This window comes from Puma concolor, chromosome A1 (assembly GCF_028749965.1).
Source record: "Puma concolor isolate L17-30 chromosome A1, mPumCon1.1.hap2, whole genome shotgun sequence".
In the NCBI taxonomy this organism is placed as follows: Eukaryota; Metazoa; Chordata; class Mammalia; order Carnivora; family Felidae; genus Puma; species Puma concolor.
This window is the reverse complement of record NC_141667.1, coordinates 16,288,889-16,314,420: the sequence shown is the minus strand read 5'-3', so window position 1 is coordinate 16,314,420 and position 25,532 is coordinate 16,288,889. Positions and strand designations below refer to the sequence as shown.

The 25,532-nt window shown below is 36.7% G+C and overlaps 1 protein-coding gene across 5 annotated transcripts in view; it reads left to right on the top strand.

The window, feature by feature from the left end:
* Window positions 1-25,532, top strand: part of CDH18 (cadherin 18) — a 1,017,877-nt gene that overhangs the window by 494,217 nt on the left and 498,128 nt on the right. Inside the window, exon 1 of one of the 5 annotated variants that reach the window (XM_086676365.1) lies at window positions 21,228-21,418. The exons of the other annotated variants lie outside the window; for them this stretch is intronic. The gene's annotated coding sequence lies outside the window, so the exon portion shown is untranslated. Of the gene's footprint in view, window positions 1-21,227; window positions 21,419-25,532 lie in introns of those variants that run through there. 5 annotated transcript variants of the gene reach the window in all.

The following is a 25,532-nucleotide window of genomic DNA, read 5'->3' as shown; positions in this document are numbered from 1 at the left end:
ATTTAGTCCTTCAGAAATACATTGTTTGGAATATTAGTTGATACTTTAAGTGATGCTTTTAATTAGGAGAAAAAATCTTCAATTGTTTCTCCAAGGAATTTTGAAAGTATGTTTTGACATTCTTGACAAGGTGGATGGTTACCTTTTGACATTGCCAGTTACTTAAAAAAGGAACATGAGACATGAAAAGGAAAAAAAAAAACAAATGAAAGACATTACTATTTAAAAATGTACATTTATAATATTCATAATTATTGATGTTTTCTCTTATAGGCAATTTGAATGTGACTTGGAAATTATAAACTGGTCCCTGGGCCATGGCATATAGAGCCAAGCCTATATTCATACACAAGTAGAACTCATGAATTAAAGTAGAAGCCTGCAACCAACCCATGCCCAGAAATTTAGAAAAAGTCAAACACAAAATTAATCTCCTACATTCCTCCTGGTACAGAGTCTAGATAATATACCATTCACTTAAAATTGGACCATGAAAATCTGTCTACATCTCTTTGCATGTCTGTTAAAACCAGCACTCAGACTGTGAATACATAGTGTTGAGTTTTGTTGATGCAAAGATTTTTTTTTTGAGCATCTCAGATGAACAAGTAAAGTTCAGTACCTTCTCTTTCTTTTACCGCTGATTGTCCTTCCACATTTCTATCAAGACCCACAATCCCTTGATTTAATTCTGTCCTCTCTTAGCTGCACTTCCTAAGGACAGAAGACCTCATTTGTCTATAATTTCATTCAATCTTATGAATACCAACTTTACACCCTTGTCTTTTTACCACATCATGCAGTCCAGATACCTACATGTTGATTAGTAAAATTATTTACCATTCTGCTGGTGGAACACAAACTCATTATCTCCAACGCATACTGGGAAAACTCAATAATCCCTGGCAACCTTTCATGATTTCCCTATTCAGCTGTTACATCATAATTCAGTTTTCCTGTTCTCTGTAAGAGAGTGGTAACTGATATGTAAATATTCTCAGATCCAACTCAGTAGGTGCACAACAATGAACATTCACATACTAGTTAACATTTTAAAGTGATATATTAATTTAAATATGCTCACTTTTCTTTTCCATGTGTATAAACATGGAATTGATCTTTTTCTCTTTTCCTAGATCCAACACTCTGATAGTTGACCAGGCTTTTGCTGTGATTCTAATACATGACTGTCTGTATCTCTGAGATATAACTATGCTCCTGATCCTTAGTACCTGCTGTTTTTACTCCCATGTCCTTCTGATGGGTGGTCTATGTCCAATCATTGTAACATCTGAGAGAGCTTGATTTCTTTCATATCCAGTTCAGGGTAGAGTAAATATTGGGTCACACTTTTTTGTCACTTTGGGACCTATGAGAAACTTAGGGAAGCCAGCCTATTGTCTCACAGCTAAAGATGGCCTATCTCCAATTCTGAGCCAGAGTTTGTAATCAACGTGAACTGCAAATCTATAATTCACGATGATTCTAGGAGATACTATCATAAGCCCAGGTTCATCCTACTAACGTCCCCAGCATGCTTCCTCCTGTTGATTCTTTTGTTCCAGTACATTTCTTTTCCTTTCATTTTATCTCTGACTCTGTAGAAGTCCATTGCTCCACCCTCCACCCTATAAGAATGTGTGTGTCCTGGGTTGCTGAGGGATAATCTCTACCTGAAAAGAGAATGTCAGATCTTGGACAAATCTCTCTCCTAACCAAATGGTCAGCAGTTTAACAAGTCACTATCATCAGATACTTTCCTTGTTGTCAAGAAGACAAATACAATGCACACTTGCGTCCCTCCACCTGCCTCATCGGTGCTAATCTGGGAATGGTACTTTCTGAAACTGAGGCTCACACTTTGTGGATTCACACTTCTACTCCACTTCCCTATCCACAACATTGTTAATCCTGTCTAGTGTTAGAGAAAAAAAAAATGACTGTAATAAGATCGTCTTGCTAAAGATTCATGACTGTTTCTTACTTTCTTATGCTTAGCCTTTGGCTTTTTTTTTTTTTTTTTTTTTTTTTTGAAGCTTTGACTTTTTAACTTCATGTGCAAGTAAGTAATTGTATCTTTTGCTTTCTTCCTACACAGCGAAAACTTAGATCTAGTTGTTTGCTTTGGAAAGTTTTGGCTGTCTCATGCCTTCATTACGTGATTATCTCTTGTCCACCCTTCAGGTATCAACACAGTACATCTTCTCTGGGGAGATTTTTCCATTCCTCTCAGACTGGATTAGATGCCTTTTCTGGAAGAGTTCTTATCCTGACTTCATCAGATCATAGCAAAACTTATCACATTGACAGCATTAAACCTCTACCTTCTGTTTCTCTCTTCTCCAGTAGACCATAAGATGGCTTGTGATCAGAGGCTGTGGATTTTTCTTCCTTCTAAAATCATAGGCAGGACTTAGCACAGAGCCTTCACTTATAAACATTTTGAAATGCAGTTGAATATTAACTGTTGGACTTGACTGCCCTCATTGAATTTGAAAGTATGGTAGTCCTATGCTTCCCTGGCATATTTGGAGAACCCCTACTCTGATCTTCTCTAAGTATCAGAGAAATGCTGTGAATATTCTGTCATTGGCATTTTCATACAACCACATTCTCTAAAATGACACATTAAGCAGCAGGGTATCTGTTGACTTAAATAAGTAATCTAAAAATATTTTGGATCTCACCATAAACAACTTTTCTAACTCTTCACAGCATTTGGGGAAAAGCACATCAAAAATACAGTTGGCTGCATAAAACAAAGTGACAGTCTAATTTTAGTTCTCAAAATACAGATATAAAAGTAGTTACAAAGGAAATTTTGGGTTCCCCAAAGGTTTGGTTTTAAAAATAGTTTGATAGGTGTAAATTTAAATGTGCATGTTGTATCCTGAGGCTTGTTTGCAACGTCTATGTTGAAATGTGTAACTCTAAATTGAGGAAATGATGAAACAGAAGCCTTCACTATTTTATATGGCTGGTATCTCTAAATAAAATTCATCATGATATTTGCCAATAAATATAAATAAACAGAATCAGATATCAAGAGGCCTTGAAAATAATCTTTTTCTTCCTTAACATCTTGGACAATAAAAGGTTCACAGACTTTCTAAATTGGTTAGTCATCAATCGAATAAGTCCTATTTTGTTTTAAAGGTTTATTTATTTTTGAGAGAAAGAGAGAGAGAGAGAGCATGAGAGAGGCAGAGAGAGAGGGAGATACAGAATCCAAAACATCCTAAACAGGCTCCAGGCTCTGAGCTGTCAGCACAGAGCCCGACATAGGGCTTGAACCCACGAACCATGAGATCATGACCTGAGCAGAAGTTGGAGGCTTAAGCAACTGAGCCACTCAGGTGCCCTGAATAAGTCTTATTTTTGAGCTATGATGGAGAACTTATCAGGGTCACAACCATCAGCCCATTTCCTTAGAATACCAATGACAACCCAGTGGGATGGGAACCCAGTGACAACATTCCTCATGTGGAACATGGACCCTAGTGACCATATTCTACAGCATTTGAACTATCAACTGCTTGATTGCCTTTGCAGTAAGAAGCAGTAGCATTACTTCACACATTGTAAGCAAGTTCATATGTGTATAACTACAGGATCATATGTAAAGATTGATATGTGAAAGTTGACAAATTGTTTTTCCTTTTTAGGTACACTTAGAAAAATAATAACTTATTAGTAGCAAATACTTATAAAGTTCTAGTATCATTCCAAAATGATTCTATTCACAAGGAATCTTTATTGGAAAACTACTAAGGGCATTGAGAATTGGTGGTCATTTTGGAGAATGAAAAAAAAAAAAAAAAAACAACCTTCACCTAGGCATTGACTGAGGTAGAGGGGGTGATCTATGGTGATTCTTCAGTATTTATTGTTTCTGCAGAATAGTAAACCTCAACTCCAAAGCACTTCCAAAGAATAAAATTGGAGAAGGTACAACAAACAGTATATTTTTGATGAGTTTGCTCATGGGTTCGTATTTTTAAATGACATTGGTTCCAGTGACTTTATTTTAAATTTGCATTATCTCCAGACTTTTCAGTAATTTAAAATGAGTTCTAACCTTCACTGTATCTGTTTAGGGAAGACAAGTCTTAACTTCTAACAATAAAAAGCAGAATTTGAATAATGCTGGAAGTCTCTTTCAAGCTAGTTTTTTCTTCAAGTGTGGAATGTGTTCTAAACATTGGAATATCATCAAATATATATGAATGCCTCAAACATACAAACATCACAGTAATTCGCAATTATTTTTCTTTTAAGACATTGCTTCACTGACATAGATAAGAAATCTAGAGTATAGTTACATAGGACACACTTATCAGACTAGAGGATATTTCCTACAATGCTCAGAAATATTTATCATGTTGACATTGTCTTAATAAAGTGTTTACTCAAGTAACTTTAATAAGTAATAGAAAATTAATTATAGATATTATTATATGACAATACATGAATGGGAAGTTCAGAAGTCATTTTAGTCTCCCTGGGAAGCTTCTTGATGTGTCCTCCAAGTAAGAGAATGAAACAAAGTCTCATTTTATTTTGCCTGTTCTTCTGGGATCTAAATCGATGACTACAGAGGAGTTTTGTGATATCATTACAAAGCAGCAAAAGGAATTTGCTTCAGGGAGAGTGCTTTAGTGACAAGCATGGAAATGGTTATATAAGAACCCTACAAATTTGACTCTTCTGGTATCATGCCCAATTTTGATCTCTCCTAGTCCAAACAAAACATTTTATGATCCTTACTGTACTTTTGCTTATGTTCTCCTTTCTAGACTAAAATGACCTCTCCAACTTCTTTTCATAAAAAAAATTCTCCTTATCCTTTCTATCCCCACTTTTCTTTGAAATCATTTTAGATTCCATTATTAAGAACTAAACACTCTGTCAGTATAGGTAGAGATATTCCTTTTTAGAACACATAAACTATTATAAATATCTTCTTAACTCTCAGTGTCCTTATACCATTTCAGATTAAACAATAATTAAATAACCATGCTTAGCCTTGAATGTCAAAGCAAGGACTTCCCTCTTTGTTTTAAATCAGTTGAATGAATCAAAGGGGGTTAATAAGGTAATCAATAAACATCAGGTTTATACTTGAAATCACTCTAATGTAGTGAGTAGAATAGTTTGTATAGGAATAACGGTCAATGTGCAGAGACTAGTTAAGAAATTATTTCTGTAATTTTGGGGAGAGATGATGATAAATTGGACAAGAAGCATGTTGGCTGAGATGGAAGGTAGTGAAAGGAACTGGAATGCTATTTGTGGGGCAAAATGATGGTATGTGATAACACACCAGATGTATGTGTGGTCAGGGAGGATGAGATGAGTTGGTAATAAAAGGTGATCCATTGAGTTCGTGAAATGTGTGATTGCCTCAATAATAGAACCTCTCATTGAAATAGGAGATTGTAGGGAGAAGGCCAGAGTTGGGGGATGAGATCATTATCTCATTCTAGATAATGCTAACTAGAATGCTAACTTTCTAGAATGCTAGCATTCTAGAATGCTAACTTTGTGGCATCTTAAAAATCTAATGAAATGTTCAAACAGCAGTTGTATATACAGGTCAAAGCAGAGGCATTGGCTAGAGATACGTATGGGAGAGTCATCCCTGGAAAGAAATTGGGTGAAGCCCGGTCTCTGACGAGATTGCCTAGGTTTGAGTACCAACCAAGAAACAAAGGAAATAGTCATGAGGAATTGCAGCACTCAAACATGGGGAAGAGCAAGCTTGCAAAGGAGTTTGAGAAGGTGCAATCAGAGATGGGAGTAAAAATAGAAAAGCACTTTGTCTCGAAAAGTAAGAAAATAATGGTTGTGTGAAAGCCTAGTTGGCACTACTGAAAATTCAGATGAGGATTAAAATATGTCCTTTGGAATGATCTAGTACACTTTGTGAGAAATTAGCATGGTGGAATGAGGGCAAGAGAAGCCAGATAAAAATGATCTAAGGAGATGGTAGAAAGGTTAAGAAAAATAATATACGACTTTTCAAAATGCGTGGTAAATGGAGGATAGAGAATATTCTATCATTATCCATGCAAGTTCTTTGGGGGTCAGTTGATATATCTGCCAAGAAGAGGAAAAAATAAGTTTACACTTTGTTAGTTAAAATTCATTATTAATATGATGGACCAATAGTGTAAAAAAACAAACATAAAGAGAATAGTTCTAATCCAGAAAAATAAAGTTGCAGCCATCCCAAATTTATTAAATTTGTAAATATTTTATTTTTGAAAATGGGGTATTATCAACCATGGAAACAAAAAGAGAGAGAGAGAGAGAGAGAGAGAGAGAGAGAGAGAGAGAGAATCAGTTATTAGCATTGTCCATCCATAAAGGAGTTGTCTTGGCCAGATGTTACTATATTTTGGAGAAACATGAATTATCTTAGTTTGATGCAATTAAAAATGTGAATGATATTAACTACTTGTGCCCCCTTTTTGTTCTTATAAAGCTATCTTTTCATAACAATTTGACTTCTTACTCTGCTTCAACTGAGTAAGAATAGATTCTTATGTGAACTTGCAATTTTGGTCTCCATAGTACTTGGGGTTTTCTATATACATTAACCCATCTCTATTCTGATTTCATATATCATTCTTGTGATCTTGGTTAATGGCAATTTTGTCTTGAGAAATGGGCCTGTTCTTAGTTGATAATGGAATCAGATTTCTAAATACATAGATGTAAGAACTGATTCCAGAACCCAGCTAGTAAATGGAGGTGTAGCCCTCCAGGAGAACAGATGGGAAGAAACTATGACATAGAGTCCTCTACATTTAACATCCCTTATTGGATATGAGGTGTCCCTTATTTCCATTTTCACATTTCCAAGTCTGCAACTCATGTATCATTTTAAGTACTTTGTGGACAGATAGCATTTATTTTCTAGAGCACCTAGCAAATTGCTGTAGACATATTGAGTACTGAAAATAAAATAAAAAATTTAAGTGTTTATATAATTTTATTGATATGAATTTGGGCATAGGCAGGGTGTTATTTGCTTGGCAGCCAACTTTGTATTTAATAGGCATTATCCATTAACTTACTGAATTCTCTTGTGCTGGAAATTAAAACCCTGAAGGGCAGGATATTGTTGTAAATATGATGGACTTTCAAAATCTTGGGCTTTAATGGGTAGATATTAGCTAAAAATGAAAAAGTTCTGTGCTGTAGTTGGATTCTTTAGTGGAATTAACATTCATGTGAAGCATGGTTGTTATATACCCTCAAAGAACAGATTGCCCATAACATGCTCTGTTTGTGATGGGATATTAAAGACCAGCTCTCATAATTTTTCACTCCACATTTATAGATTTGTTTCTGCTGACAGAATACTGGAAATGTAATTAAATGTTTAGTTTAATTAAAATGGAAAATAAAGCCTTGTTCTCAGAAATCCACACAGCCCCCAAAAATAGCAAACATGAGTGATTATGTATCTCAAAAGAGTGTATGCTGATTTTCTACTTGTATATATTTTTGTAATACATACAATTATACTTGTATATTGCATAATCTGCAAAGCAAACTGTGCTTTGTCATCACAAAAAAGTATATCCAGAATAAATAGGATGTGTAGAATAATAGTACATATATGAAAATTGGCCAAGTTTTGATTATCATATTGATGGAATGTATTATGTATTGAGAAACTCACAAAAGATGTATCTACAGTAGGGGTCAGCTTTTTTTGTTTGTTTCTTTGTTTGTAGAGTACCACACAGTAAATGTTTTTGGCTTTCTTAGCCATATGGTCTCTTGTCAAACTACTGTATTGCTATAGCAGGAAGGCAGCCATAGAATGTAATCGAATGGGTATGCCTATGTTCCAGTAAATCTTTATTTATGGACACAGAAATTTGAATTCCATATAATCACATTTCATTAAACAATAACCACTTAAAAATGTCAAAAACAAAGACAAAAAATTCTAGGCTCACATTCCATACAAAAATTGGCATAATTTGTCCCCCACTCTTTGGTCTACACACATGCAAATGCATGTACTTACATACATACACACACTCACACACACACACACCACTGTTTACAGTAAGGTGTTTCACTTCACACTATTCATTAAACCTCTTGATTTCACCTTCTGCTCTCCTCTGCATTGCTCATTCTGGTCTATCCATTTTGCTTTTTGTTTGTTCTCTCCCATGAACACTCACTTGATCATTTCCATATTTTGAGACACACCTAAAAATTTCTCCCACATTCAAAAAATTTTAGAAACATTTTACTGTAAAGTTTTCTCAGCATTTTAAGTGCTAATATTTCATAACATAATTTACTTAACAAACAGTTCATACATAGATCAGCTTATTACTATGTTTTTATGGAAACTTGTCTAAATTAACACTCTGATCTTAAATATTTATGGGATGTATTTTCAATATATATCAGATTAGAGTCAGTATGTATTTTTTATTACAAATGGTTAGTCAGTTGACCTTCTATAGTTAACCGAATATTGCACCTTTCCTTTTCCAATTTTCTTTATTTTTTTGTTTGTTTGCATTCCCACCAGCAGTGCAAAAGGGTTCCTCTTTCTCCTCACCACCATCTGCCGTGGCCTGAGTTGTTAATTTTAGGATTCTGCCCCGTGTGAGGAAGATACTTGTCTGATGTGGACAAAATAGTTATTTTATGGTTATTTTTATTTTGTAAATGGATTTCTTATGAGGTCACTCACTGAAAGAATGAAAAAAAAATGTAGAGTAGAAAAGAGACAAGTATAGAAGTGGTCACCTCAGAAAATTAAAAAAAAAAAAAAGAGTTGGGAAACCCAATACAGTTACTAGGAAAAGCCATTGTCCATTTGAAGTCTGTTTTAAAGACAGAATGATTTATAGAATAGTATGTTATTTCTCTAGCAATTTAAAACTGTAATAGAAAATGCTTATTTTAATGCTCCACCCATGACCCTCCAATGCACAGCCACATACTGTTATTTATATATGTTGTAATTTTCACAAAAATTTGCAGGTTCACATGACTTTTACAGTCTTGGGGTAGATTTTCAACTTTCTAAACAAAAAAAATTGTTTGACTTTAAAAAAGAAGGTGTTAACACACACTCATCTTTCTTTCCACATCCTAATGTATGGTTGTTCTAACTGATTTCAATCAGACAAAATCAGTCAAAATTTGGGAAAGGCAATACTGATCACGCCCTAAAATAATTGAGTAACCTCATGATAATGAATTCCAATGCAAATTGTGATGGCTTCCCAGGAAACACACCCAACAAGTGAATTGCTTCCTTTTGCTTGGGTTCCTTTTATGATTTTCACTCTGTTTCACTCATTGTTGTGCTCTATAGGCTCTGTGATTGGCAAACCAATCCCGTTTATCTTTGGGTTCTGATTTTGTTCTCTGGAGCTCTAAAATAGAGAAAGTCTGTATCTTCCCTGAACAGATTGTGGATAGCAGCAGATTCCCTACTTTAGTCCTGCTTTTCACCTTTCAGAGGAGTAGGTGATCTCAATAGCACTGAATGCCAACAAATGAACCCTGTTGCTATCAGCTGATATCAGACCCTGGTTTTCCTTTGCAATACATTCTCTTCTGTTTTGCAGTCACTTCTAACTTTGTAACATTTAGGAAGAATGCCATTTATATGCATATATTTTGGTGAAATCATAACAGTAACTGAAGGGTTGTGTCTATGTTTATAACTTTTATCTACTGGGTATACATTGCATTCCAGATCCTATAATAGGTGAATTATATAAATTATCTCCAATGTATGTAATCACTGTAAATTTTCTTCTAGAAGATGCTATTATACCATCAAAAGATGAGAAAACTGAGAGCCAGTGTCCATCAATGTCAACATACTGAATAAGTGTCAATGTCAGAATTTGACCCAAGCTGGTCTCTATCTAAAATCTAAGCTTTTGTGTTCAAGTCCCTTGAGGAAAAAAAAAAATAATGGCACAAGGATTTTGCAGTAAAGAACTCAATTACATAATGCATTCACTGAAGTTCTAAGGGAAATTCAGAAAACGGTTGATTAAATGGGATCAAGGCCGTTTTAACACAGAAATTGTATCATTGGATTTCCTTTACGTGCAGAGTAAAATTCAAAATATTGTAGACATGTACTAGAAAGATTTAAGGGTGTTTAGAAAGGAGAAATTCTAGACTGAAGAATGTGTTGAGAAAATCGTCAATGTCAATGATGACTGTTTAGCGGTGATGGTCAGAACATATGGTTAGGGGTACTATGTGTAAAATGCCAACTATAATATATGAATATTGGCAGTTGGAGGAATCTTTAGAGAGGCAAAGGACAATGGCAGTTCCTTTGTGGCAATGACTTGAGGACTGCAGTATTCTGATAATAACTTAACCCTACCTACAGTTTAATCTTGCCACTCTAAGGGCCAGACGCAGAGCAGGGCAATAAATATAAAGACTGATTTTTTTTTCTCTGCTTTCCTGCCCTGTTGTGTAATCCCCAGAGTCTGTCACAGCCAAAAAGGGCTGGGCTTATAATGGGAAAGTGCTTTAGGGAAAATATTTTGGCACATCACAATCGACTTGCACTTAAAAATAAAAATAAAAATGAATAAGAATATAAAGCATCCTGAGATATGGGTAAATTAAATTCCTTTTCATCTAACCAATCTTTGTAGAGTCCCAAATTAACACTGGCAATATGAAATTTATTTTAGACTCACTTTCTAGACAATACTTTAGAGACACTGTTCTCTTTGTAGCTTGTTCTGTTCTTTAGAGGGATTGATGGCCTCTATAAATTTTTCTGAGTTAAAAATAATCAGGTTTTATGTGATGACCAAAGTTTTCTTTCAAGGTAGCAACATAAATAACCTTTAATATACAGCAGCTACCCTTACATTGTACACTCAAACACATTCAGCATAAGGGAAGGTGATGGAGTTCACATTTCAAATTCTTGTTTTCAAGACAGTCTTTAATTTCCATTATAAATAATTACACATGTTTACTAACCTGGAAATCCTTCTGTAAAGAAATTGTGAATAAGCAAGGAAACGGTAAAATATAGCTAATCACATATCTTCAAATGAAGATCAGGCTTTTCATGCGTTAACCTAGAAACTATGAGATCTCATTTGATGATTTTTGCATGCTGTAGAATATGTAAATCTCTACTAAGAGTTCATTTTATCCATGTTCAGACTTTTTTTTTTTTATAGTGACCAAACTTATCTTCGAGTTTCTACATTTTTACACTGTCAGTCTTTGCAAATATTAGAATAGTTTTGTTTACGAACCTGTAATATAAAGTTCAATTGACTAAAATGCCACCCCTTTTGAATCATATCAGCTTAAGATTTAATAGTGTTTCCTGATTAGTTTTTCTGACTTCTCTCTCCCCTCCTTTCCCATCCCTTCCCCTCTCTCTGTTACATTACCTAGTACGTCCTCGTCATTGATCCTGTAGAAACTTTTCTCTGGTCCTTTAGGGGCTTATATCATTAGTATTCTTGTGGAGATGGCTCATAAAATTGTGCTTCCCGCTTCAAAACCCTATCCCAAGCTGCAGTCTCATATTACCACGTGACTCTTGTATATCTCCTCATAATGTCTGGTTAACACCTCAACATGGGCATATTCCAACTTAAATATATTTCCCAACCAGATATTACTATTTTCTTCCCTTTGATGGTGCCATTTTTTCCCCAAAATAATACTTGGCAACTCTGATTCATTCTTACCTGCATTTTGTTATGATAAATCTAATTATTTCTCTAAATATTGCCAAATATGTGTACCTTTATTTTTCTATTCTCAAGCCAAGTTAAAGGCATTTATTATAACTGTCTAGATTTTAACTATTAAATTTGCCACAGTTTTTTCACTCTGCAAGTCAGCATGCAGAAAGTCCTTCCTCATATTGGGCTCTGTTTCTGATGCCTCTGCTTCTACACCTAAAATGCAAAAACTACTAAAATTCCTCCTCCTCTTACTCCTCCGCTGTATCGTTTGGTAGATCACAGTGACATGAGAGTTAAGCACTCATGTTAACTGATAAGTCATTTCACCTACCTGATTAGCAAAAACTCTGGCAATAATTGATGATAAAATGTGGTACACTATATGAAGATAGAAGAACTCGAGACAGAGCTCAATGGATGATGTGAGGATTATCCCTCAAGGGGAGTTGAACCTAATTTATTGGATTGGTGATAGTAGTGAGTAGCGCTCTTCATGAGTCTGCACAAGGCCCCATATTCAGAAAGGTCCCATGCTTAAATTAGTGCCATCAATTCAATTAAGCTTATCCTTAATTTTTTAGCAAGAGTCCCCATACTTTTATTTTTCACACTTCATCCAATTATGAACTTGTCCTGGTGACGACAAGAAAGATATCAAGGCTAATGCCATCATTTTGTTCAGACCAGTGTGTGCGTGTGTGTGTGTGTGTGCACACTTTATCAACTCCATTCTCCCTCCTCATCTCAGATGAAGTGCTATTGGAAGTAATTTACCTATTTCATTTTTAAAATTTGTTTGTTTGTTTATTTGCTTAGCACTTAAGTCAGGGAGCAGGACAGAGGGAAAGAGAGAGAGAATTGTAAGCAGTCTCCATGCTCAGCCCAGAGCCTGACACGAGGCTCACTCCCACAACCCCGGGAACACGACCTGAGCCGAAATCAAGAGTTGGACGCTCAACCAACTAAGTCACTCAGGCGCCCCATCAATTTCTTAATATGTGAGAAACACTGTCCTTATATAACTTACAGAATTTATGGTGTTGCAGTGCATTTTAGTGATTTCTTTCTAGTTTTGTGGTGGTTGTTGTTTTAGTTTAAAGCCACAGAGTATCTCCACTACTTTTTCTTTATATCTCTCAATGGAACTTAGAAGTGTGCTTTCTATATGGTAATTTTTATACATTTTCTGTAAAAAATCTGTTCCTGTATAGCTGTATACTTATACATGTGCATCCATGTATATTTATTTATATGTATATGTAAATGTATTATATGTACATATAATGACTGTATATAAGGTTTTAAACGTACATAAGGTTATAAGCTTATATAACACACACAACATTTTTTTACTAAATATAAGAAAGAAGAATAGGAAAGTCTGTTGAACTCCATTTCCAAAACATCTTCTGATTGAGCATTAGAACAATTTATATTATAACTCCCTATTTGCAATAGCACACTAGAAGAATGGATATGGACAGAAAATTATGAGAGAAAAAAAACAAGGAAACCATCAATACACATTCTAGTATTCACATGAAGAGAAATTAAAATGATGAGATAATTTCTTAGCTACCCAATAAGCAAATGGAAAAAGAAAAATTTTTTTTCAATTTGTTTTTGGTTTTTTGTTGTTGTTTCTGTTTGTTTTTTGTCGTGTTTTTTGCTTTTTTGTTTTTTTTGTTTTTGTTTTTTTTTTGTTTTTTTTTGTTTTTTTTTTGTTTTTTTTTTTTTTTTTAGAGAGAGAGAGAGAGGGAAAGCGAGCACATGGGGATGGGGCCAAGACAGAAAGATAGATAGAATCCACTGTCCACACACGGCTCGATGTGGGGCTTGAATCCATGAACTTTGAGATCACGACCTGAGTCAAAATCAAGAGTCGGACACTTAACCAACTGAGCCAACCAGGTGCCCTGAAATGTTCTTTTTCAGGAGCAGTGAGGGACCAATTAATATTTTGCTCTTCTCTAAAGGTGTTGAGAAGTAAAAAGATAATTTATGTGTTTTAAGAAATGGTCATATATTTTGCTTAGTAGTTGCACTATCAGGATTCTATCCTGTATCCAGTAGTCAGAAATCTGGGTACAGATTTAGAAAAAGAGATGTTCATAGAAGCATTATTTATAATATCAAAAAGTTAAAAACAACCTTAACATTCAATGATAGGAAAAAGATTAAAGTATTTGCATATATGCTAGGATTATTTTTTGAAAATGTTAGATAAGTGCTTTGAATTACAGAGAATATCTTATATTAAAATTTAAGGTGATATATGTATCAGTTTTCAAAGTGTCTTGTAAGATATTCCTAGGGAAAGCATTAATAATAGGAAGTTTAAAAGTCACTGTTATACTACTATTCCCTCTGGGATGGTCACAAATGTACATTAGCAAATTGAATATAGTTCTCAAAATGATTTCATCAACTTAGAGTTGATTAATTGAACATGAATTAAATAACCCTTGTTTCTATAAACTGAGGTTTATTTTTTTTTTTAATTTTTTTTCAACATTTTTTATTTATTTTTGGGACAGAGAGAGACAGAGCATGAACGAGGGAGGGGCAGAGAGAGAGGGAGACACAGAATCGGAAACAGGCTCCAGGCTCTGAGCCATCAGCCCAAAGCCTGACGCGGGGCTCGAACTCACGGACCGCGAGATCGTGACCTGGCTGAAGTCGGACGCTTAACCGACTGCGCCACCCAGGCGCCCCTAAACTGAGGTTTAGAGACATTTTAGACTTTTATTTCTCTCAGGTGTGCAATATAATATTTATTTCATGGTTAAGAATCTTAGAATGCTTCAGGGTAATCAAAATGTAAATTTTTCTTAGGTAGTAGCAAAAAAGGTAAATAGAGGTAGATATAGAGATAGATATAGATATAGGTAAATATAGACAGATATACACTGAGTGAGTGCTATCCTCACAACATGTCAAGGAAGCTATATTTTCAATATTAATAAAAAGCTTCCAGGTAAGAGTTTGTGATTTGCCTTTTTCTGCTATAAAATGGAGCACAGGTAGCAAATATAATTTATTTAATGAGTGCTTACTGAGCGCTTGAAATTTGGATTCAACTAACCTTTATTCAAAGCCTTTTATATGCCAAGGACTGCTCTAGACACTTGTGTGTGTGTAAAACTCTTCAGGGACCAAGAGAGCTTTGTAACATGAGTGTGTTTGCCCACATTACAAGTCAGGCACCATACACAGGGAGTAAAACAACCTTGTTAAGCAACTTTTCTTTAAATATGAATGGTAGACATAGAGCTTGACCCTAGGTAGGCTTGTTTACATTATACCAAACTGCTTTTAGACAAACAATGTTCCTGGTGTTTATTAGCTTGCATTCAATTGGGAGACTGATAAGAAAAAAAAAAATGACAAAGGAATCAGGTTTGTATACAAGTAACTGTGTGCCTAATAGTTTTCTAAGCATGTTATCTATTTCGACATACTTAATCCTCCTAGTAAGCAAAAGCGATAGGTAATATTATACGCACAGTTTTCTGAAGAAGAAACAAAGCACGTATAATTATATAACTTTCCAAGTTCCAATTATATAACTTTCCAACTTTCCAGAATCTGTGTTTTTAACTACTGTGCCATGTTGCCTCTGACTATAACGCAATTTGTTAAAGCAAGATATTATCAGAGTTTTAAAAGTATTTTATGGCGTAAAAAAAAATATCAGGGGCTACATTTTATGGCCTGAAAAAATGTACGAACTGTTGAGGCAAGGTGCTTTCTCAGAAGAGATGATCTTTGTTCTGATCCCTGAAGGGTAGATAAGGCATGGGGCTACAGGGAAAGAAAGGATGGTGATCATCCCAAGGGTGAGGGAGACAGACGTAGAGTTAGAAATGATATTAGCATTGTTAACTTAATAAATATATCCTGATGTGGCTAACAAAAATAGACATCAATTGAAAAGAAACAGAATTAGCTATAGCCCTCTGAAAACTCAATATTCCAGGTGCATTCTCAATATTTTAGAGGTGTGAAATCATTGCCGTCCATATTTCGATGCTTTACTTTTATTCAGCATGCCTGTTTACCTTTACATTGTTGATGTCTATATCACATAACCGAATTATACGGAAACTATTGTCAGTAGAAGCCTCTCAGCCTTATTTACAAGTTTTGGTCCAAAGCCTTATCTTTGTTACCATGTATTTACTACTCATACTTTTGTTCCCAGCTGTAGTATGTATTCTTTGTGAAATGTGAGATAACTTTCTCAAGACCCTAAAAAGGTATTTCAAGTTCTCTATCCAAATATACTGGCTTTTTGTAATGTGTGAAATTTCTATGGATGGCGTTGGTTTCCATAGAGTTGATAGAAGTAGTAATTGGAAGAGATTCGTGTCAGAGCTTTGCAGCTTACCACGAGAGACCCTCTTCCAGCCAAGCACCACTACACTTCTAAACACGTGAGACAGATGCCTAACCAATTGCTACACCAAATAATTGTATTAAAACGTCTCCATGAGGGCTATAATGAAATCGTGCAAGATATAATGATGGCAGATAGAAAGATCATGTCATATACATCTCCCCTAATTATAGTCTACTGTGTCTGTCACAGGAAGCAGTGGGGTTATGCTGACACGACTTTTATATGAATGTTATACCGACTAAAGTGATCCCGCTATTTTTTTCTCTTACTGATTTGCTAATCTCTTTAATAAATCACCTTCTATCTTTGCCAGATTCCACCTTTAGTTCAATAATTTCTAATTTATAGACTCTATATTTAATCAAGTTGCAAAAGTTGGGAAATGTTCATCTGTAGTCTTAGTGTACTGTTTTATTCTCTTCAAACCTGCAAAGTTTACTGAGATTATTTCAGATTCTTTTTTTTTTTTTTTTTTTTTTTTAAATTCTGGTATGAGGGCACCTGGGTGGCTCAGTCAGTTAATCGTCTGACTCCTGATTTCAGCTCAGGTCATGATCTCACAGTTTGTGGGATTGGGCCCCACGTTGGGCTCTGTGATGGCAGCCGGGAGCCTGCTTGGGTTTCTCCCTCTCCCTCTCTCTGTGCCCCTCCCCTGATCATGCTCTCTCTCTCTCTCTCCCCCTCCCCCCCCAAATAAAAACATTAAAAATTAGAAATTCTGTTATGTACTTTGTGTAATTTTTGTCCAAAAATTAATTCTTGGGAAACTAGGGTCCATTAGTAAATTTCCACTTATCTGGGAACCAGTGTCCTCATTCTGTCATTTACAGTGAAATAGCTATCTATATAAATCAAACTATATACATAGAAATTCAGGGGTTCGGGACCCCTGGGTAGCTCAGTCAGTTGAATGTCTGGCACTTTATTTCTGTTCAGGTCGTCATCTCCCATTTAGTGAGTTAGAGCCCCGCATGGGGCTCCTTGCTGATAATGCAGAGCCTGCTTGGGATTCTCTCCCTCTCTCTCTCTCTCTCTCTCAAAATAAATAAAAATAAAATATAATAAAAAAAAATAAATTGAGGAGTTTTACTTTTTCTTGTCAATTAACAATTCTGTTCTGTTAGATCTAAACAAGCTTATTGGTTGTTGATATTTTACATGGACTGAAGAAATTTTTGGGTTTTTTTTTAAATTTTTTTGATGTTTATTTATTTTTGAGAGACAGAGAGAGAGAGAGAGAGAGAGATCAGGGTCAGGGTAGGGACAGAGAGAGAGGGAGACACATAATTGGAAGTAGGCTCTAGGCTCTGAGCTGTCAGTACAGAGCCTGATGCAGGGCTTGAACTCACAGGCCTTTGAGCTGTGAGATCATGACCTGAGAGGAAGTCGGCTGCTCACCCAACTGAGCCACCCAGGCACCCCAGAAGAATTTTTTCTTAAAAAGTGCATTCATTTATCTAACTATCATTATGAGTAAGGGAGGTGCTAATTTTTAAAAGTAATTATACATGTAGTTTGAAATATTTTTGATAGATCACTCTTCTTCATTGTCGTATATCAATATTTTCCCAGTACTCTTTAATTCCTAATTTGAAATGTGATAATAGCACGAGTAAAGGCTAACTTTATTAGGTCATCTTTAATCATACAATTAGAGACAATATTTTTATTAATCTGTTTTCTTTCTTTTAAAGAGATATGCACAATCTGTGCTACCCGTTACCCGAACACATAAAAGAAAATAGCTGTAAAGGAAATTGCGTATTGATTCATGTTTTCAGCAGCTGTTTCTGTTTACATAAAACTCAGATCATTTTTAAATGTTAGTACACTTTCAGTAATTTCAGTTACATATGATCCACATAACTATAAGAGACTCTTAAATACATAGAACAAACTGAGGGTTTCTGGAGGGGAGGTAGGTGGGGGGATGGGCTAAATGGGTGATGGGCATTAAAAGGATGGCACTTGGGATGAGCACTGGGTGTTATATGTAAGTGATGAATCCCCGGGTTCTACTCCTGAAACCAATACTACCCCGTACATTAACTACTTTCAATTTAAATAAATAAATTTAAAAAATAATAAAAGAAACAACCACAGTAACAAGTTTGTACAGTTGACCATTCTACATGCTGAATTATAACAAGGGCAATCCTCGCATTTCCTTTTATTCCTTCTTTCTTTAGATTTGAAAATATTGCATAGCCTTCTGAATTTCCAGGTAAAATTGAGCATGAGATAACATCTAAAGAGACAATTTCCTGAGTCTGTCTCTCAGAGAATGATCACAGTTTAGCATTACAATTTCTTCTTTCCAGTTTCTATAGTCTGACCAGCATCAATTGTGTGTCTGATGCTTCTCTGTCACTGGTGAAAATGATTCTTATAACTCTCCCAAGGTAACGGCAGTGGGGACTGGGATCAGAAATGTCCATGGTTTCAGTTTCAAAGATTAACTCTGTAATAAATTCTGCTGACTGATACATTGTTCAGGTTTTTGAAGTAATCTTTGACATAAGGAGAAAATAAACACCTGCCCACCACCTGGCAGCGTGTTCCACATTGGTTTACTCACTTTATTCTTTTTTAAGCTGAAAATATAAGAGAATCAGTTAGCGGCTGACAGGTTCACCTTTCTATGGCGAGAGAAGGTTGGCATAGTTTCAGGTATGAAATTTTGGAAACCATTGAAATCCAGCGTACATTACATCATTGGATTTGTGGAGGGTCTAGAGCCCTTAATCTGGATGCAGTCTCAGAGATACAAATCCCCCCCTGGTGAATCGATTCTTTTTCTAGAAACGGGTTGTATTGTTTGTTGATGCTGACAAATCCCTCCGTATGCCATCCCACTCAGGAGCAAGTGCCTGTTGACTTCCATTATGACTGGCCACTAGATGTGCTTATTAGGGTCTTATCCAGGGAAAACCACCAAGGAAGACTAGTGAAAACACATCTTATTTTCAAGTGTATCCCTAGGATGCTCATTGCTGGTGTCTCAGCAAAAGCCTCACTGGCAAGCTGGCAAACATTTTATTTCCCTCAACTAGAGGCAGTTAAACCAGCTTCTCTAGAGGATGTCATAATGTGAAATTTTAAAATTAAATTACATGACCTCTTACAGACCCCAAACTCCTCTTTATATCCCCTATTATTTTTCACAACAATCCCTTTCCTCATGCTGCCTGCCATGACTTCGTAAACCGAAAAACCTTGAAGTGGACAATTTTTCAATACTTCCTTCAATAAACACAAACAAGAACTTATGTTTGGCTACTATGCAAGGAAAATCTCATTTAAATCAGAAGCTGCATGAGAGAAGATATACAAAACATAAAACAACATTGGCTCATTATTCTGATGCTATCGTTTCAGTTCTACTTTTCCCTGAGTTGAGTTTTTGGCAATTTTCAAATGACTTCTAACATCTTTCTTAGGAGTAACTTTTCACTTAAATGCACAGTCCCTTCACAACCAGAAACTGTCCAATGCAAATGCTTTTTGCATTGTTTCTGTTAGTTTGTTTAATCGCTTCAAACACCCAAACCAAATTAAGTCCCTTCACTTTTCACATCACTCAAGCTAAATAATGATAGTAAAATATAACTCGTTGACTCAAAACATCTCAGCTTAGGCGCTAGACCTTTCCTGGAAATACCACCTGCTTCTCAACCTCTTTGACCTCTCTGGAAGCGGAACAAAAGAAGGAGATGATTAGACATGAACTAAAGTTTATTAAAAGTTTCTCGTGGATTAAGCACAATGGCAGAGATTTTCCTTTAACCTTTGCAGAGACCCTCTGAAGTCAAGATCGCCTTCTCGATTTTAAAGAGAAACATCCTCTCAGCAGTGAAACGCCATATACGCATTGGGTATAGAAAAAAGTCCGAATCAGGATTTGAATCCACGTCTCCTGGACTTTACAGGGTCTCTTTCCCCATCCTACCGCGTCTCTTAAGTTTATGTCTTTGTTCCTTTGAATCTCTGAACCTGAGCATTTATTTATAGGATGTGAGCAAGTAATGCTGCTGTCTTCCTGGAGACAGTGTCTGAGGGTCTTGTGGAATTCTTGATACACCTGCAAAGTGACCCTCGGAATAACCATTCGGTTGAGATAAACTCCTACAGTCCCTTGCTACACTCCTTTAAGGATGCCCCATGTTCTTAAGGAGTGGATGTGGGTGAATTTGCGCTGGGGGAAAGTGCCGAAGCTATTTCACATTAATTTTGAATACCGCCAGTCAGGGCCTGAATCCTTGTTATCAAAATCTATGTACCTTACAAAGCGTTTTAATTTACTCCGGAGTGATAAGAGTTGAGAAGTTTAAGTGTGAGAGAGCGTTTCCCTGGTGCGGGCAAAAGGGGGTAGGCGAGGCACTGGAGTTCCTATTTATCTTTCCAAATAGAATGCTGACCTCCAAGGGAACGCTCTATCTCCTATAAACCGTCCATGCCTCGAGTACTTTGGGGTAAGGCATTAAAGGGCATCACTCAAGCTAAATCTCACGGCTACCGCCGGACTATGGATCACTGATGAATGAGCCAGCAGTTGAATGTTTAGCAGGCTGTGACGACTTTGCACGGAAATAGGAAAATTTATTACCCGCCTGCCACAGCAGTGCCTGTCCTGGCTGCTTTTCCTCCGGGTCCCTCCCAACGTCTACTCCCACGCCATCTGATATAGTCAAACCCCTTGTCGACACCCCCTCCCCGCCCCCCAGTTTCCCCTCCCCGCAGAGAACGGAGGGTCTACACCTTCTCGGAATCCTGTCTGGTTTTTTTTTTTTTTTTTTCCTTTTTACCCCAAGAGCGGTGATGCTAATGATGCTGCTGTTGGTCTAGGGGTTTATTTATTTATTTATTTATTTATTTTTAATTAAGGGCATTGCTTTCCACCTGACCTTGCAGGGAGGGCTCTAAAGGGTGTCCATTTGCGCGGCCCCAAAGCTGCACGATGTGGGGGGGCGGGGGAGGGGGAGAAGGAGACCGAAGCAGAAGGGAAAGGCAGCGGCCGGAGAGCGGGGAGGAGAGGAAGGAGGAGAGACGGGCAGAGGAGAGCATCAGGCGGACGGGCTCCGCCAGCCAATCAGAGGCGCGCTCGGGAGCTGCAGCAGCCGGAGCCGCGGAGCCCGGGGCTCCAGGAGCGCTGAGCCGAGGCTGGGGCTCTCCGAGGACGAGGTGGCTGTGCCCTGAGCGCGGGGGGGAGTCCCCTCTTTGCTGCTCGTAAATTAAGTTCCTTTCCGCCAGTCGGGGCAAGTCAGCCAAGGTAAGGCTTCCGTAGACGACACTTTACTCTGTAGCGACATTACTATCTATTGCATTTTATTTATTTATTTTTTTTTTGGGGGGGGGGCAGTGGGGCTGCTTACCCGGTTCTGAGTCAAAACCAGTGTTTGGTGAGATGCTCCTCCCGGATTGGCTTCGCAGGATCTAGGGCGAGCGGGAAAGTTGGGGCTGATGCATCGGAAACCTTGGGGCTGGGATACATTTTTTTTTTTTTTTTTTTTTTTTTTTTTGAAATTTTCTTACCCAGGAATGTTGCCGTAGAGCCTATGGAATGTGAGTCTTAAGAAGCCGGCTGGGTATCTGTTTATGTTTCTCGGTGGATGGTGCTGTGGTCCGCCCTGCCCCCCGAAGAAGTTGGAAGGAGTCCGCAAGGCACCTTTGAGTAGTGATGGCCTCAAATTGAGCCGTCACGTATGTCTAACTGTGAAAGTGAGGGGGAGCATTGTCAGAATAGAAACAGGGACGTCGCAACTGGAATTTTGGTGGTGCTTTTTAATTGTTGCCTTGCCAATATCCTCTAAAATTTCGTGAGAGCTGAGGTCTGAAGCTGCAGGAGAGCAACGCTCATTTCTTTTTTCTCTCTTTCATTCTTCTTTATTTTCCCCTGAATTGCTTCCGTAAGTGCTTATTAACAACGCTTAAGATGAAACTTTTACTTCTTTTAAAGGGCACTATAAATGATGCATAAAAAGGAATCAGGTAGGCTCCTGTGATTAGCAGCACACTTTATTTAGTATATGCCCTTATGGTTGCTAACTCTGATTCATTCACCCTTCTTAACTTCTTGAACCTGTGGGAATAACACTGATATCTATTAATGTTTGCGTCTAAAAATCAAGGTAAAGTTGTGCCTTATGCATGTTTATATGCCTGTGTGTGTGTGTGTGTGTGTGTGTGTGTGTGTGTGTGTGTTGTACGTGCAGATGTGGAACTGAGCAAACCTGTCATGTAACAGGTGAAAATATACAATTTTATTGGCTGGTTGTTACAGTATTTCCTTATATCAATCCTGTGGTACTTAATGAACTTTCAGATTAATCAAGAGTACATGCTCCTTGCTATTTCCCTTCTAGATATCAAGAAATCCTGAAATAAAATTCTTAGCTAAAATTATTATGGTCTTCTGTTCGTTCAGGTGATGGCATCACTGCTTTGAGCTGAGAGAGACAGATCAGAGATTTTATTGTGTAGCCAAAAAAAAAAAAAATAAGTAAAATAAATAAATAAACAAACACATAAATAAAATAACCTTAAGCTCTGACAATGTTTTGGAACCTTTATTTTCCACTCTGAGATCACCCACAGATTTCTCAAAGCAGGGGGCTTCCCTTATGCAGTAACGGTTCTCTTTTATTTTAGTGGACTTGTCTTACTGCAGAAAATATTCTAAATCAAGAGTTTGAAGTCCAGATTAGATCTCTGGTGTATCTGGCTTGATGTGGGAGGGGAACGCAGGATACGATCCTGGTAGAGAATTAGTTCTGTGCTCTAACACGCCGGTCCAAGCACCAATCATGATCCTGGTTTCTTTCCAGCCTCCGGTTAGATAGTTAATTCTGGGTTTCTTGATAATTAATTAACCTAGTGTAGGTCAGCCCACTCATTCTCTTAATAACACATTCATTTAATGCCTTGTTGGATAAGTATTTTATAAACCATAATACTGATGATTTTCACAGACATAGCTAACGTAAGAAAGGAAAAGACAAAAAAAAAAAAAAAAACAAAACAAAAAAAACAAAAACAAAAACAAAAACAAAAAAAAACAAAAATGATGCCAATGGTGAAGTCTGATTTCCTGCCAAGAGTGAGAGGTAGAAAATGAGGATTCACTCTTTTAGATGCCACAGAAATGTCCAACTGAAGATTACCCAATAGTAAAGGAAAATATGATAGTAGAAAGAAGGTAAGAGCTGGGAAACTCTAGCTATAACTCTGTCTAGTGCATGTTGAATATAATTGGCTATCACAGTTGCAAACGTAGTCAATACCAACTGGTGCTTGAATAAAATCTGTACATTGGGCAATTGGAAATTATTCCTCCTGATGCTCTATTTCAGATGGAAAAAATGGAATCATGAGAATGAATGAGTCAGCCCAACTTCATAAATTCTTTAGACGAAGAGTGCTATATATAGTAAATATATGGTGCTTTTTATTGACCTATGTAAATATCGTTATTGTGCTTCATGTTGATTTTTGTGGTCTGATGAATACAAACTACACTCCCACAGCGTGTATCTCGCACGTGTCCTGTATTTGTCTTGTTGATGATTAGAAATTTGAAGTAAACCTGAGATATTTGCAACCTGATATAATCATCCTTTAGAATCTGGACGTGCATATACTTTTCAATAGATTTAGGATAAAACATATTGAACTTATTGACCTAAAAAAGGTTTACTGATCTCAAATCCCTGTATTCGATACAGTGTAGTTGAGTGAAAAGTTAGAAGAAAAATTGAGAGATTAAAGACTGCAAGTATGTGAGATGCTGTTTTGCTTTTTTTATTTTAATAAGTGGAGGATTTCAAACTTTTTAATTTGCATAATATCTGCCGTTCATATAGTTGCAGTATACATGCCTACAGAACTATATTTTAGGTAAAGTCTTTTATGAAATTTTTTAAATGTTTATTATTGAGAGAACACGAGTAGGGGAGGGGCAGAGAGGGAGGGAGACACAGGATCCTAAGCAGGCTCCAGGCTCTGAGTTGTCAGCACAGAACCTGACCCAGGGCTCGAACTTGTGAACCACAAGATCATGACCTGAGCCCAAGTCGGAAGCTTAACCAATTGAGCCACCCAAGAGCCGCTAGGGAAGGGGTTCTGAACCTTGGTGTTGATATGGTAGGCTGTATAATTCTTATGGGTTAGGGAGGCTGTCCTGTGTTTTGTAGGATGCCAAGCAGCATCCCTGTTTTCTACCCACACAATGCCAGTAGCAGCATCTCCAGATCGTGACAACCAAAAATATCTGCAGGCATTGTTAACTATTTCCTTGGGGGGGGGGGCGACTTGCACCCCTGTCTCGTTGAAAAGCACTGCTGTAGAAAAACCTAAAGACTGTGTGCAGAAAAAGGTCATACAATATATGGTTTGAGTGGACAACTGCCCATGTATAGTTCATTTTGGATGCTCTGTGATGATTCCTCTTCTCTTGCTTGGGATGGATTTCAAATTTTAGGTGTTTCATTAAGTCCCTAACATGAACTGTGGAAGTTTGTGTTAGCAGTATTACTTTTTCTATAAATTGAAAGATTGGGCTGTGTTATCATATGCTATCATTTGTAGGAACAAAAGAAAATACAAAATGAGAAAAAGCAAATGTACATGTGGAGGTTGAGGCACATTTCACTTATTTTTTTTTCATATGAGCCTTTAATATAAATTATAAGTAAATTCAAGATACTGATTCTTTCTCTTCTATAATGGCTTTTGCTTATTATTATTATTATTATTTTTTTTGGAGTATGTATATGTTTGGAATGTCAGGAGTGGGTATTCAGTCTAGTAATTCCATGTGCTTGGAGTAGTTTATAATGTTAGAAGTGTCCAGAAGTAAAAGGAAAACATTTTGACTTTAAAAGCATAGTTCTTAATAGGTGGTGATGTGTGGCACAATAAAAAAATATTGAGCTTAATGATTTGGAGACATAGAAGAACTTGATCCTGACCTTGATTACTTGTGTTAATGTTCCTTGTATATAGGCCATTTTTTCCTCATCTGCAAAAGGAGATACGAATAGGCATGAGAATCAAATAATACAAGGTGTTAAAATGGGTTGCAGTCTATAAAGATCTGTACCAACCTTAGTAAATTATCATAGGTTCAATGTCTTTGATGATTTGTTTGACGAGAATTGACTCATCATGCTAAATCTTCCAGCTATTGTGGTTAAAGATTATCTGTAAAAAATGGCAGTATTTTTGTTTTGTTATTTCAATTCCAGTTAGTTAACATACAGTGTAATATTAGTTTCAGGTGTACAGTATAGTACAATATAGTGTTGATTCAACACCCGGTGCTCATTACTAGGGCACTCCTTAATCACCATCACGTATTTAACCGATCCCCCCACCTCTGCCCCTCT